This window comes from Vipera berus (assembly GCF_964194415.1).
Source record: "Vipera berus genome assembly, chromosome: Z".
NCBI classification, from domain to species: domain Eukaryota; kingdom Metazoa; phylum Chordata; class Lepidosauria; order Squamata; family Viperidae; genus Vipera; species Vipera berus.
In genome coordinates, this window is record NC_138205.1 from 42,367,413 (window position 1) to 42,380,180 (window position 12,768).

Below are 12,768 nucleotides of genomic sequence, written 5' to 3' on the forward strand. Positions count from 1 at the left end.
TAGTGGAAAGATATGATATAAAGATATTTATTTATTCCATATATGAAGAAGAAAAAAGAAAAGAATTACATCCATGAAATTATAAATGTTCTCTTAGTTTTACAGTGTTTACATTGATACGTTAGAAGATATTTGTTAGTCATACCACAGTTCACATCTTGTCTCCATAGAGACAAGAGAGTATATCCCAAATATTTTTTAAAATCTTAAAAGTTGACAATAAAAATTAAAATAATGATTTAAAGCATTTTATAAAATTTGTAGAATAAAATAAGAAACTAAATGGCAAAACCATTATAAAGTAGAAGCTATAATAGGAAAAATAATCATAGCAGATTATATTTTCCTTATCTTTTGGGGGCAATTACCTGCTGCAAAATGAAGGGTAATAATACCTGATACTACAATCAAATTATAGGTCATATTTGATCCCATGAACAAAGAAAACAATTCTAGAACTAATGGTGTTTTGCAAACGTGGGTCAAGAATAAGGATCTAAATTTAAATTGTGCACATATAAAGAGGATATATAATGCTTTAATTGAATTGGATTCGGAAACGGAACTGGTTAAAGACTGTATGATAAAGTGGTCACAAAATATTCAGGAACCAATTTCGTTGGACACTTGGGAGATAATTTGGGTTAGAAATGTTAAATTTACTCAGGCTCAAAATTTAAGAGAAAATTTTTATAAAATGTTTTATAGATGGCATCTGGATCCCAAGAAGTTGTCTAACATGTATCCTAATTTACAGTCTAAATGTTGGAGATGTGGTAGTTTAGAAGCTACCTATTTTCACATGTGGTGGACTTGTAGAAATATAAAAGCTTTTTGGATCAAAATTTGGTGGAACATTCAAAAGATTTTTAAGAGAAAGATAAAGTTTTCTCCGCAATTGTTTTTATTGGGTATTGTGGTACGGATTGTGATGTTAAAGAAACTAACTTGATGTTGAACATGATAACAGCAGCACGGTTACTGGTGGGACAATATTGGAAGAAGGATAGTTTGCCCACTATAGAAGAATGGGTGTTTAAAGTTTCGAATCTTGCAGAAATGTCTAAGATTTCTGCTTATTTGAAAGGTCATTCACAGGAAAGATATATTTCAGTTTGGAGGAGATGGATAAATTATATTCAGAACAAATATGGGACTAAAAAGTTCCATTTAGCTTATGAGTAGATTTTAGTGGGATACTGTTATTGGTACTTTGTTTGTAGTTATGTTAAAGGGGAGTTAAAGCACATTATGAATTTGGTTAATTGTATATTATGCATAATTTTTATTTAGAATATGATTATTGTAACTATAATCCTGTATTTAGCTCTGGGAAGTGGGGGGGGGGAAAGTGGGTGGGTTTGGGGTGGGAGGGATTTGGGGATATATTGTAAAATTTTGTTTTTGTAAAACTCTTTAATAAAAAAAAAAGAATAAGGATCTAAAATATGAGTCATTATGGATTTTCATGGTTTTTAAACAGTCCAAAAGTCAGTATAATAACACTGGTTGCTTCTGTTTTCATTGAAAACATATTTTTATTCCTATGCTGGAAAATTGTATCCAAGGTACATAGATCCTCCCAATTCTGTATTACACTTGTCTGAAATCACTGTCCATATCGATAGATGACAGCAATTTTTGAGGCTGTCACAATACCAAAATACCTGTCTCAAGAACAAATCCTTGTCAACTTTCAATATAATTATACTGCTCTAATTCAAAATTCAGAAAAACCACAGATCACATCTGGACAACAGAAGTAATGTATCTTTTTTATTTTTGACAATGCTATGATGCAGAACATAATGTAGAAATTAGCAAATTTTATTCACTTAAAGCTATGTCAGGTTACAGGAAGAATCATAAAAATATAGTTTGGTTACCTAAGGTGATTGTTGTTGTTAGTTGCGAAGTCGTGTCCGACCCATCGCGACCCTATGGACAATGTTCCTCCAGGCCTTCCTGTCCTCTACCATCTTCTGGAGTCCATCTAAGCTCACGCCTACTGCTTCAATGACTCCATCCAGCCACCTCATTCTCTGTCGTCCCCTTCTTCTATTGCCCTCAATCTTTCCCAGCATTAGGCTCTTCTCCAGTGAGTCCTTCCTTTTCATTAGGTGGCCAAAGTATTTGAGTTTTAGCTTCAGGATCTGGCCTTCTAAAGAGCAGTCAGGGTTAATCTCCTCTAGGACTGACCGGTTTGATCGCCTTGCAGTCCAAGGAACTCGCAGGAGTCTTCTCCAGCACCATAGTTCAAAGGCTTCAATTCTTTGGCGCTCAGCCTTTCTTATGGTCCAGCTTTCACTGCCATACATTGCAACTGGGAAGACCATAGCCTTGACTATACGCACTTTTGTTGACAGGGTGATGTCTCTGCTTTTTAGTGTGCTGTCTAGATTTGCCATGGCTTTCCTCCCCAGGAGCAAGCGTCTTTTAATTTCTTGGCTACAGTCCCCATCTGCAGTGATCTTGGAGCCCAGGAAAATAAAATCTATCACTACCTCCATTTCTTCCCCATCTATTTGCCAGGAATTGAGAGGGCCGGATGCCATGATCTTGGTTTTCTTAATGTTTAGTTTCAACCCAAGTTTTGCACTCTCCTTCTTCACCCGCAACACGAGGCTCTTTAGTTCTTCTTCACTTTCTGCCATACCTAAGGTGATATCTTGTAGAAAAACATAGATTTAAGCATGGATATTTACAAAAGGATTTTTTTTGTTTATGATGATAAACCATATCTTTATACTTCCTTTTTGATCCACTGTTGCCATAAGCATGACTCTGTGACCCTAATTTTTCCTAATATTCAGGTATTCGGGCCTCAGCAGCAGATAAAATAATTATTCTCTTGATCGTCCTAGCACAACATATGGATGTGGTTGCAATTTGTTATTTGATCATCATTTTGAGTCTCCATTTGCAGTAATTCATTCTATAAACTCAAAGGAGTTAGGACATTTTTCCACTATTGGGGCACTGTGAAATACAAGATTCTTTAAACAGTGAGGATCTGCAATGATCCAAACTTGGCTTTTGATCAAAATGACTCCATGAAATACATAATCTCTGACTATAGGAGGAGAGATGTTACCTCCCATTGATAAAGCACGCAATCTGGGCGTCCTCCTAGATTCACGACTCAGTTTTGAAGATCACATTGGAACCGTGGCTAGGGGGGCATTTGCCCAGATTCGTCTTATATACCAATTGCGCCCCTTTTTGGACCGAGATGCCCTACGTACAGTCACCCACGCACTCGTTACCTCCCGTATTGATTACTGTAATGCTCTCTACATGGGGCTGCCCTTAAAGACCACCCGGAGGCTTCAGCTGGTGCAGAATGCAGCTGCACGGGTTGTGATGGGAGCTTCCCGATACTCCCATATTACACCCCTCCTGCGTGAGCTGCATTGGCTACCGGTTGCCCTCCGGGTGAGATTTAAGGTGCTGGTACTTACCTTTAAAGCCCTGCATGGCTTAGGTCCGGGATACTTGCAGGACCATCTGCTGCCGGGAACAAATTCCCATCGTCCAGTACGCTCACACAGAGAAGGCCTCCTCAGGGTACCGTCAGCTAGGCAATGTCGGCTGGCGACCCCCAGGGGGAGGGCCTTCTCTGTGGGAGCACCAACCCTATGGAATCAGCTCCCCCCTGAGCTTCGGATAGCCCAAAACCTCCAATCCTTTCGCCGCGGCCTCAAAACACACCTGTTCCACCAAGCTGACCTAGACTGACAGGCATTTTAATTAATTTATATTTAGTATTTTTAATTCATTTTTAAATTCTCTAATTTTTTATTGCACTGATGTTCTCAATTTCATTTTATCTTGATTTATGCACTTATTATATGTTTTATTGTGAGCCGCCCTGAGTCCTTCAGGAGATAGGGCGGGATATAAATCCCATAAATAAATAAATAAATAAATAAATAATCTAGTCTTTGTGTGATGATGTGCAATTTTAGATTGTTCCTGAATAAACATAATGATGATTTGAGTGGTCTATTGATCTGTGTTTTTTTGTAGTATAAAAATAACTAGAGCATGGTTTTTCTGGTTCATACATGGGAACATACTGATCAACTAAAATTAGTCTGTAGGTCTACTGTAAAAAGTTAATTAATATCCTGAGTTTTATTACATCTGTTGAATTACATTGTAACAATATATTGTGAATAGTTTCTTTAATGCATGGAGGATATTTGACAGAAGTTTCATTGGCTCCGATGACACAGTGAATTACATTTTGTAGTCAATGTATTCACACTTTAATAGTATCTGATATTTTAATAGTATTTGATAGATTTCGTACCATTTGTTCATGCTTAGTATTGGGATATTGGGAATTATAGAGCTACAGAAATTGGAGCCATACATAGGGGTGACAGAAAGCTGAATTAGGAGATGAATCACAAAAAATATATCCTTGGTGACTTTGTGAGTAGCACATTCTGGGAATTCATATGCAATCAAGCTAAAGTATGAGCCACTCTAGGTGCAAACAATGTTGGAGGCAATTGAATTAAAATGCTTGAAGACTGAGCATCTTATATTTAAGGTCTTGTTTAGAAATGTACCCAAATGATGTTTTCAAGGGGAAGCATACTCAATAGAGGTTGAGTCCCAATTCTCAGATTAATTCCATCAAACAAGAGTATAATTTAAATTAGTAGCATGCAGCCTATCATTTCCAGGCAATTCTCAGAACATTCTTATTTATTTTATCCTGCCTTTATTATTTTTATAAATAACTCTGACTGTGAACATACCTAATACTCATTTCTCCCTGTTTTTCTCTCAACAATCCTGTGAGGTGAATTGAGCTGAAAGAAAGTGACTGGCTCAAAATCACCCAATCATCTTTTCATAAGGTGAGCCTGGCACTCACAGTGTCCTGATAGCTTGTTTAGAATAAGTAGAAGCTGAATTGTGTATCATTTATATATTAGTGATATCAAATTCCTAAAACCTCATGGGCCTCTTTAATTATTAAATATAGATACTATATTTAACTTAATATTTAAATATTTTAAACTATGTTTGTACAACATGCAGAATTAAAATGTGGTTAAGTATGTTGTACAAACCAGAAAATATGATTTTGGCATCTGTGCAAGTCTGGATAATTGGACTAATTCAACAATTATGGATACATTCAATAAAGTTAGTTCTTTTTTCTTAAGTCAGAACCTCTTCTAGATGTGTGGATTTCACCTCCCAATTTTCTCCAGGTACTGTGACCTTTGGTGAGATTATTATGGTGTATAAACATAGCTATTAAATAACATGGGGGCAAAATAGAATCTTGTAAAAAAATTGCAATCTAGAGAGCATATTTTTATTTTTTAGAGATATCAAGGGAACATGATTAAAAAAAACTAAACAAGGCAGCTTGGGGAAAGGAAGGGAAAGTTCAATTTAATTACTTTGTTATAACAAACTCAACATACATATTTGGACTAGTAGTTTAAATACTATAAGATAAAAGGGAAACAAAAGGAAAAAGAGAGGGAAAGATATAATAAAACGGTGTGAAATGCTATAACAATCTAGTGCTTTATGCAGTACCCTACAAACTACAGTACATCCAAAAAAATCAGCCTAAAATTAATTGGCCATTAATAACACATAAATTCTACAGGCTGCAAATGAAAATTTTGCAACAGCTCATGTGTTATTTTAGGCTCTTTTTCTGCCAGAATTTTTTTTATACAAAATTCATCTGGGATAATCAGAAAATGGTCCGATGAGAGGTGTTAAAAGCTCCATATGTATATCTGTAGAAGTTTTAGGAGTGTAACATGTAAACCAGTGATTCAATATCCCCAGAGTGAAAGGAGATTTTGCACAGGAAGTTTTCTGAAACTTATTTCTAATAAAATAGATGGCAAGGTGTCAAAATGCAACAACATTAAAGCCCTACAAAATTTATTAACTGTAAGCTTGTTAAAATGTTTGGCTAATTTGAAATAGATCTTTATATGACCTGATTTTATACCCTATGATATTTTGCCATATTCAGTTTGCAATTCCATGCCAAGGATTCTTTGCCTAAGAATAGTCATTGCCTCTTGTCCCAATGACAGCAGTATTTTGGGTAATGCAAATTCCAACTTCCGAATTTTATCTTCAATTTTTAGTTTCTTGGTGTAGTAGGTAGAAATTAGTCAAACAAAATAAGAATGATCAAGACTTGGGAAACAGAATTACCTGTTAGTTCTTACACTCACCATCCAAAGCCCAGTGAAAGGTCAAAAATCAAGATTTCAAATATTCACCTCACAAGATCGGTTGGAACTAGCTTTCTAGAGTGAACTAACACCAGTATAACAACATGTTACAAACCCTCCAAGAACAGAGGTGGTGCAATCATTCTGGATTTCTACATGAAGCTGCTGGGTGAAGTCATGCATAATATGAGGAACCTTTATAAGGGTCAGCCCTTTGGGTAGATCAGATCAGGAAACAGTAGCTGCAAGAAATATTAGCACTCTTATTTTATTGATATAGGTTATAATAACTCTGTATCTTGCCTCTTGTCTGACTAAGTACTGTAATCTTGTCAAAGTTTTGTCCCATTGCTTGGAGGCAATTGGAGTGTATGCAGTGCTTTTTTTGTAAAAGAAAAAGGTGCTGGAACTCACACATGTCATACAACCCGCCTTGCCTGTCCTACAAGGTTCCATCCAAAAAAAGGTGCCGGAACTCTGTTCTGAACGTTCTATGACAAAAAAAGCCCTGAGTGTATGTAGGTAGAGAGGAAAAGATATAAGCTCAGTTTTGGCAAGACTGGGTGGACGCAAGGATCATCCAGATGTGAGATGCTCCATCTTTTGTTCTGAACATGACCGCACTAGTGTCATGTTCAAGGTAGATCTGTCTAGGAAACCAAAAATACAAATATTAATACTATTTTTATTATAAGGTAACAGTAATAGAGTCCACTGGAGAAGGAAATGGCAACCCACTCCAGTATCTTTGCCATGAAAACCCTATGGACAGTACCAAAAGGCAAAACGATATGACGCTGGAAGATGAGCCCCTCAGGTCGGAAGGCGTCCAATATGCTACTGGGGAAGAGCAGAGGGCTAGTACTAGTAGCGCCAGAAAGAATGAAGCGACTGGGCCAAAGCCGAAAGGACGCTCAGCTGTGGATATGTCTGGTGGTGAAAGGAAAGTCCGATGCTGTAAAGATTTTTTCTCCATAGGAACCTGGAATGTAAGATCCATGAATCAAGGAAAGCTGGACGTGGTCAAACAAGAGATGACAAGACTGAACATCGACATCTTAGGTATCAGCGAACTAAAATGGACAGGAATGGGTGAATTTAATTCAGATGACCATCAGGTATACTACTGCGGGCAAGAATCCCTCAGAAGAAATGGAGTAGCCTTCATAGTCAATAAAAGAGTAGGAAAATCAATACTGGGATACAATCCTCAAAATGACAGAATGATCTCAGTTCGAATCCAAGGCAAACCATTCAATATCACAGTAGTCCAAGTCTATGCCCCAACCACCAGTGCTGAAGAGGATGAAATTGACCGGTTCTATGAAGCCCTACAGCACCTTATAGAAGTAACACCAAAAAATGATGTCCTTATCATCATGGGGGATTGGAATGCTAAAGTAGGAAGCCAAAAGATAACTGGAATAACAGGCAAGTTTGGCCTTGGAGTACAAAATGAAGCAGGGCACAGGCTGATAGAATTTTGTCAAGAGAATACGATGGTCATAGCAAACACTCTTTTCCAACAACCCAAGAGACGGCTCTACACATGGACATCACCAGACGGTCAACATAGAAATCAGATTGACTATATGCTCTGCAGCCAAAGATGGAGAAGCTCTATACAGTCGGTAAAAACAAGACCAGGAGCTGACTGTGGCTCAGACCATGAGCTTCTCCTTGCAAAGTTTAGGCTTAAACTGAAGAAAGTAGGGAAAAGCACTAGGCCACTCAGGTATGAATTAAATCATATCCCTGTTGAATATACAGTAGAGGTGACAAATAGATTTAAGGAATTAGATCTGATAGACAGAGTGCCTGAAGAACTATGGACAGAGGTTCGCGACATTGTACAACAGGTAGCAACCAAAACCATCCCAAAGAAAAAGAAATGCAAGAAAGCAAAATGGCTGTCTGAGGAAGCTTTGCAAATAGCTGAGGAAAGGAGGGAAGCGAAAGGCAAGGGAGAAAAACATAGATATGCCCAATTGAATGCAGAATTCCAGAGAATAGCTAGAAGAGATAAGAATGCCTTCTTAAATGAACAGTGCAAAGAAATAGAAGAAAACAATAGAATAGGGAGGACCAGAGATCTTTTCAAGAAAATTGGAGAGATGAAGGGAACGTTTCATGCAAAAATGGGCATGATAAAGGACCAAAATGGCAGGGACCTAACAGAGGCAGAAGAGATTAAGAAGAGGTGGCAAAATTACACAGAAGAACTATACAAGAATGAGCTTAACATCCCTGATAACCACGATGGGGTGGTCACTGACCTCGAGCCAGACATCCTAGAATGTGAGGTGAAGTGGGCCTTAGAAAAGCTGAGCAACAACAAAGGTAGTGGAGGTGACAGTATTCCAGCTGAGCTATTCAAAATCTTAAAAGACAGTGCAGTAAAAGTGCTACACTCAATTTGCCAGCAAATTTGGAAAACTCAACAGTGGCCACAGGATTGGAAAAGATCAGTTTACATTCCAATTCCAAAGAAAGGCAGTGCCAAAGAATGTTCAAACTATCGCACCATTGCACTCATTTCTCATGCTAGTAAAGTCATGCTTAAAATCCTACAAGCTAGACTTCAGCAGTATGTGGATCGAGAACTACCAGAAGTACAGGCAGGATTTCGAAGAGGCAGAGGAACTAGAGATCAAATTGCTAACATACGCTGGATCATGGAGAAAGCTAGGGAGTTCCAGAAAAACATCTACTTCTGCTTCATTGACTATGCTAAAGCCTTTGATTGTGTGGATCATAACAAACTGTGGCAAGTTCTTAAAGAGATGGGAGTACCAGACCATCTTATTTGTCTCTTGAGAAACCTATATGCGGGTCAAGAAGCAACAGTGAGAACTGGACACGGAACCACTGATTGGTTCAAAATTGGGAAAGGAGTCCGGCAAGGCTGTATACTGTCGCCCTGCCTATTTAACTTATATGCAGAGCACATCATGAGAAAGGCAGGGCTAGATGAATCAAAAGTTGGAATTAAGATTGCCGGAAGAAATATCAACAACCTAAGATACGCAGATGATACCACTCTAATGGCAGAAAGTGAAGAAGAACTAAAGAGCCTCTTGTTGCGGGTGAAGAAGGAGAGTGCAAAACTTGGGTTGAAACTTAACATTAAGAAAACCAAGATCATGGCATCTGGCCCTCTCAATTCCTGGCAAATAGATGGGGAAGAAATGGAGGTAGTGACAGATTTTGTTTTCCTGGGCTCCAAGATCACTGCAGATGGGGACTGTAGCCAAGAAATTAAAAGACGCTTGCTCCTGGGGAGGAAAGCCATGGCAAATCTAGACAGCACACTAAAAAGCAGAGACATCACCCTGTCAACAAAAGTGCGTATAGTCAAGGCTATGGTCTTCCCAGTTGCAATGTATGGCAGTGAAAGTTGGACCATAAGAAAGGCTGAGCGCCAAAGAATTGAGGCCTTTGAACTATGGTGCTGGAGAAGACTCCTGCGAGTCCCTTGGACCGCAAGGCGATCAAACCGGTCAGTCCTAGAGGAGATCAATCCTGACTGTTCTTTAGAAGGCCAGATCCTGAAGCTAAAACTCAAATACTTTGGCCACCTAATGAGAAGGAAGGACTCACTGGAGAAGAGCCTAATGCTGGGAAAGATCGAGGGCAATAGAAGAAGGGGACGACAGAGAATGAGGTGGCTGGATGGAGTCACTGAAGCAGTAGGCGTGAGCTTAAATGGACTCCAGAAGATGGTAGAAGACAGGAAGGCCTGGAGGAATGTTGTCCATAGGGTCGCGATGGGTCGGACACGACTTCGCAGCTAACAACAACAAAAATAGAGTCTTGCTCCTTTATCTTCATAATAACTAGGATGGTCATGTCTGAGATCCTTTCTCAAATTATATTTTTGTCCTGGACTCGCCTTTCGACTGTTGTTTTGATTGCATATTTTCTTTTTGTTCCTCAGAATTATTCCTTATGCTCATTATAGCAGTTTGGGACTCTTCCTGGGCTCCTAGGTCTTGATCAAAGAGGAAATGGCATTTATGGCCAGGAACAATCATTTCATGCACCAATTGTACTCATTCCTAAATTGAAGGCTCTTCTCACCATTGTCTTCATCACCTTGCCTTTTGAACTACCGCAAAGTATTGTTCGAAGGGTTGCTCTTGAAAACCATTTAGAAGCTTCAGCAGGTCCAGAACGCAATGGCATGAGAAGTTATAGGTAAGCAATGGTATGCTTTCTTAACATGCCTGCAACACTAGCTGTACTAGTAACCATAAAGTTTTCAGATACAATTCAAGGTGTGGGTTGTCACCTATAAACAAACAAATAAACAACCTCCATAAAATCTTTATTTTGGCCTTTAATCTGGAAAGTACTACATAGAAACATATGCATCTAAAATTATTAAAAAGTTAGCATAAAACACAATAATGTTAATAAAATTAATCTAATAACATTAACACAAATAACAATGGAAGTTACCAAGATTAGCATTAATCTTCAGTCACAGGTAGGACTGAAACCTTGCAAGTTTTCTTTTGTTTGTATTTGTAGTTCTCTTCCTCTAAAGCTTCCCTCTTTGTGTCACTGTCCTCTGATTTGTATTCTATTATCTGGTTTGTTTGTTCATTCTTCATCATCATTTTCTGAGAATTTTTTACTTGTAAGTTTAAGTTGGAAATGTGCTCATTTATGCCATCAAAGTTGTTTTTAATCTCATCATGATTTGAAATCATTATCATCTGAATCTGTTGCAACTGCATACATTTCCTCCTGGAAAGTATTTGCCTTGTCTTGAAGTGTTGCTCCTGCAGATCTCTGATGTTCCAGGCTGGGGCCTTCAAAAGGAGATATTAGATGTAGCTTCCTGCCACTTTTAGATAGGTATGCAACATCCATTTTTCTCTCCCTTAAATGTTCTTTCACCGGTACTATACTCTCTGTGTTTAGCTTTTTAAACCAGCCAGTCTTAAAGTCGAAACAACAAAATCTTATATAGTTCTTATCATTATATATAGTTTTTTAAAAAATCCAATGCATTTCCAATTATCAAAGCTCCACTGAAAACAGTATTTTATAACAGTTCTTCTATTCAGTGGTCTTACAATTTATCTACCAGCCAAAGTTATAGTCCAGAATGTTTGACTATCCAGTAAAATCCCCCCCTCTGCAGACAATTCTTGAGCTTAAAGATCACAGCTCACTAAATATTTATAATCCTAGAGGGTCAGCAGTTTTTAAAACAAATATAGTTCTCAGTCTGTAGTAGATGGCCCCAGTATGTTTTCTTTCCTTGTTCCCAACTGTTTTCTATTTGGCTGAAGGTCACTAAGGTTCAAGGAAACAGATTATTCTTTGTTTCTGGGCATCTTGCCAATTTCTGAGTCAGTGTTGCTTTTGTTCTACACTCTAATCTTCCACTAGATGTCAGTAGTTATTCATTTTCCAACTTTTCAAACAAAGAATTATTTTTTTTATAATTTCATCAAAACTCTTTCAGATGTAAAATCTTAATGGTTTTCTTAATTTGCAGATTTATCCAGACTGTAATATTGTTAATTTCATTTCAGCATATTTCTTTTTCCCGTAAAAATTAAATCACCTCTTCCATCTATGGAAGTGTGGGGGTATAGTCCCCTCCCTTTTCACTTTCATAGGATTTCTTGCTTTTGGGATCTTTTTCAGGGAATCAATTGCAAAATAGGAAAGAGAAGATTGATATTCTCACCCAGTTCCAAGCACACTATTCATCATTGTTCTGGTTTGTGCTTTTGGACTGCTGGTAGCTTGGGCTAGACACTGATGTGCAGCTACCCTTTCTCCTGTTGGGTTGGAGGGCTGCCTCCAGATCAAACGGATCGACCGCCATCGTTCTGCGATCAATGGGGTGCCCCTCCTAGTTCATCACCTCTCCAGGGCGAGTTTTGACCCATTTAGGATCCCCTGGCAGGGCAATACCAGCCGTGGGGTGCAGATCTCCGCAATCCCTTGGCTGCGTCACTACAAAGTGGAACCGGAAGTCCTCTCAAAGATATTCTTACAGATCATTACAAAGGTTCACTGACAGCTACCTAGACAATCAGTGTACCATCATTTGCCAACTTGTTGGTGTTTTCCAGTTCCATGCATAGACATGACAACTTGATATTCACCAATTCCATTACATATGCCATTTTCTAAGCCAACAATGCCATCTATAATGGTGTATGGCAGACATGTCAAACTTGCGATGTCACGTGATGTCGCACAATGTATCAGGACAGTTTTGCCATTGTCAACAATGGGGTGGGTGTGGCTTCTGCGTGATGCGTCTGGCTCATGGGCCGGCAGTTTGACAACCCTGGTATATGGTAATGACCATGCAGAGGGTTGGGGTGGGCCAAGAGCCATAATCAGAGAATAGTCAGATAAGAGGCATCTTAATCTGCAGAAGGAATGTGGGCATTCTTTCTGGACTGAATTCAAGTGTTTAATTTAAATCACAGCCTGGTTTATTACCAACTCACTGCCCTATTCCATACTAGTAGGAAGCTTTTTGCCTAAAATGAATGCAATA

General features: G+C 38.5%; 1 long non-coding RNA gene across 1 annotated transcript; it reads right to left on the bottom strand.

Moving 5' to 3' along the window:
* Window positions 1–5,319: 5,319 nt before the first annotated feature.
* Window positions 5,320–11,130, bottom strand: LOC308677078. The gene is made up of 2 exons (XR_014028416.1): window positions 10,695–11,130; window positions 5,320–6,883 (listed from the first exon to the last, which is right to left on the bottom strand). It is a non-coding gene; the product is annotated as an uncharacterized lncRNA (long non-coding RNA).
* Between the last annotated feature and the right edge of the window lie 1,638 nt (window positions 11,131–12,768).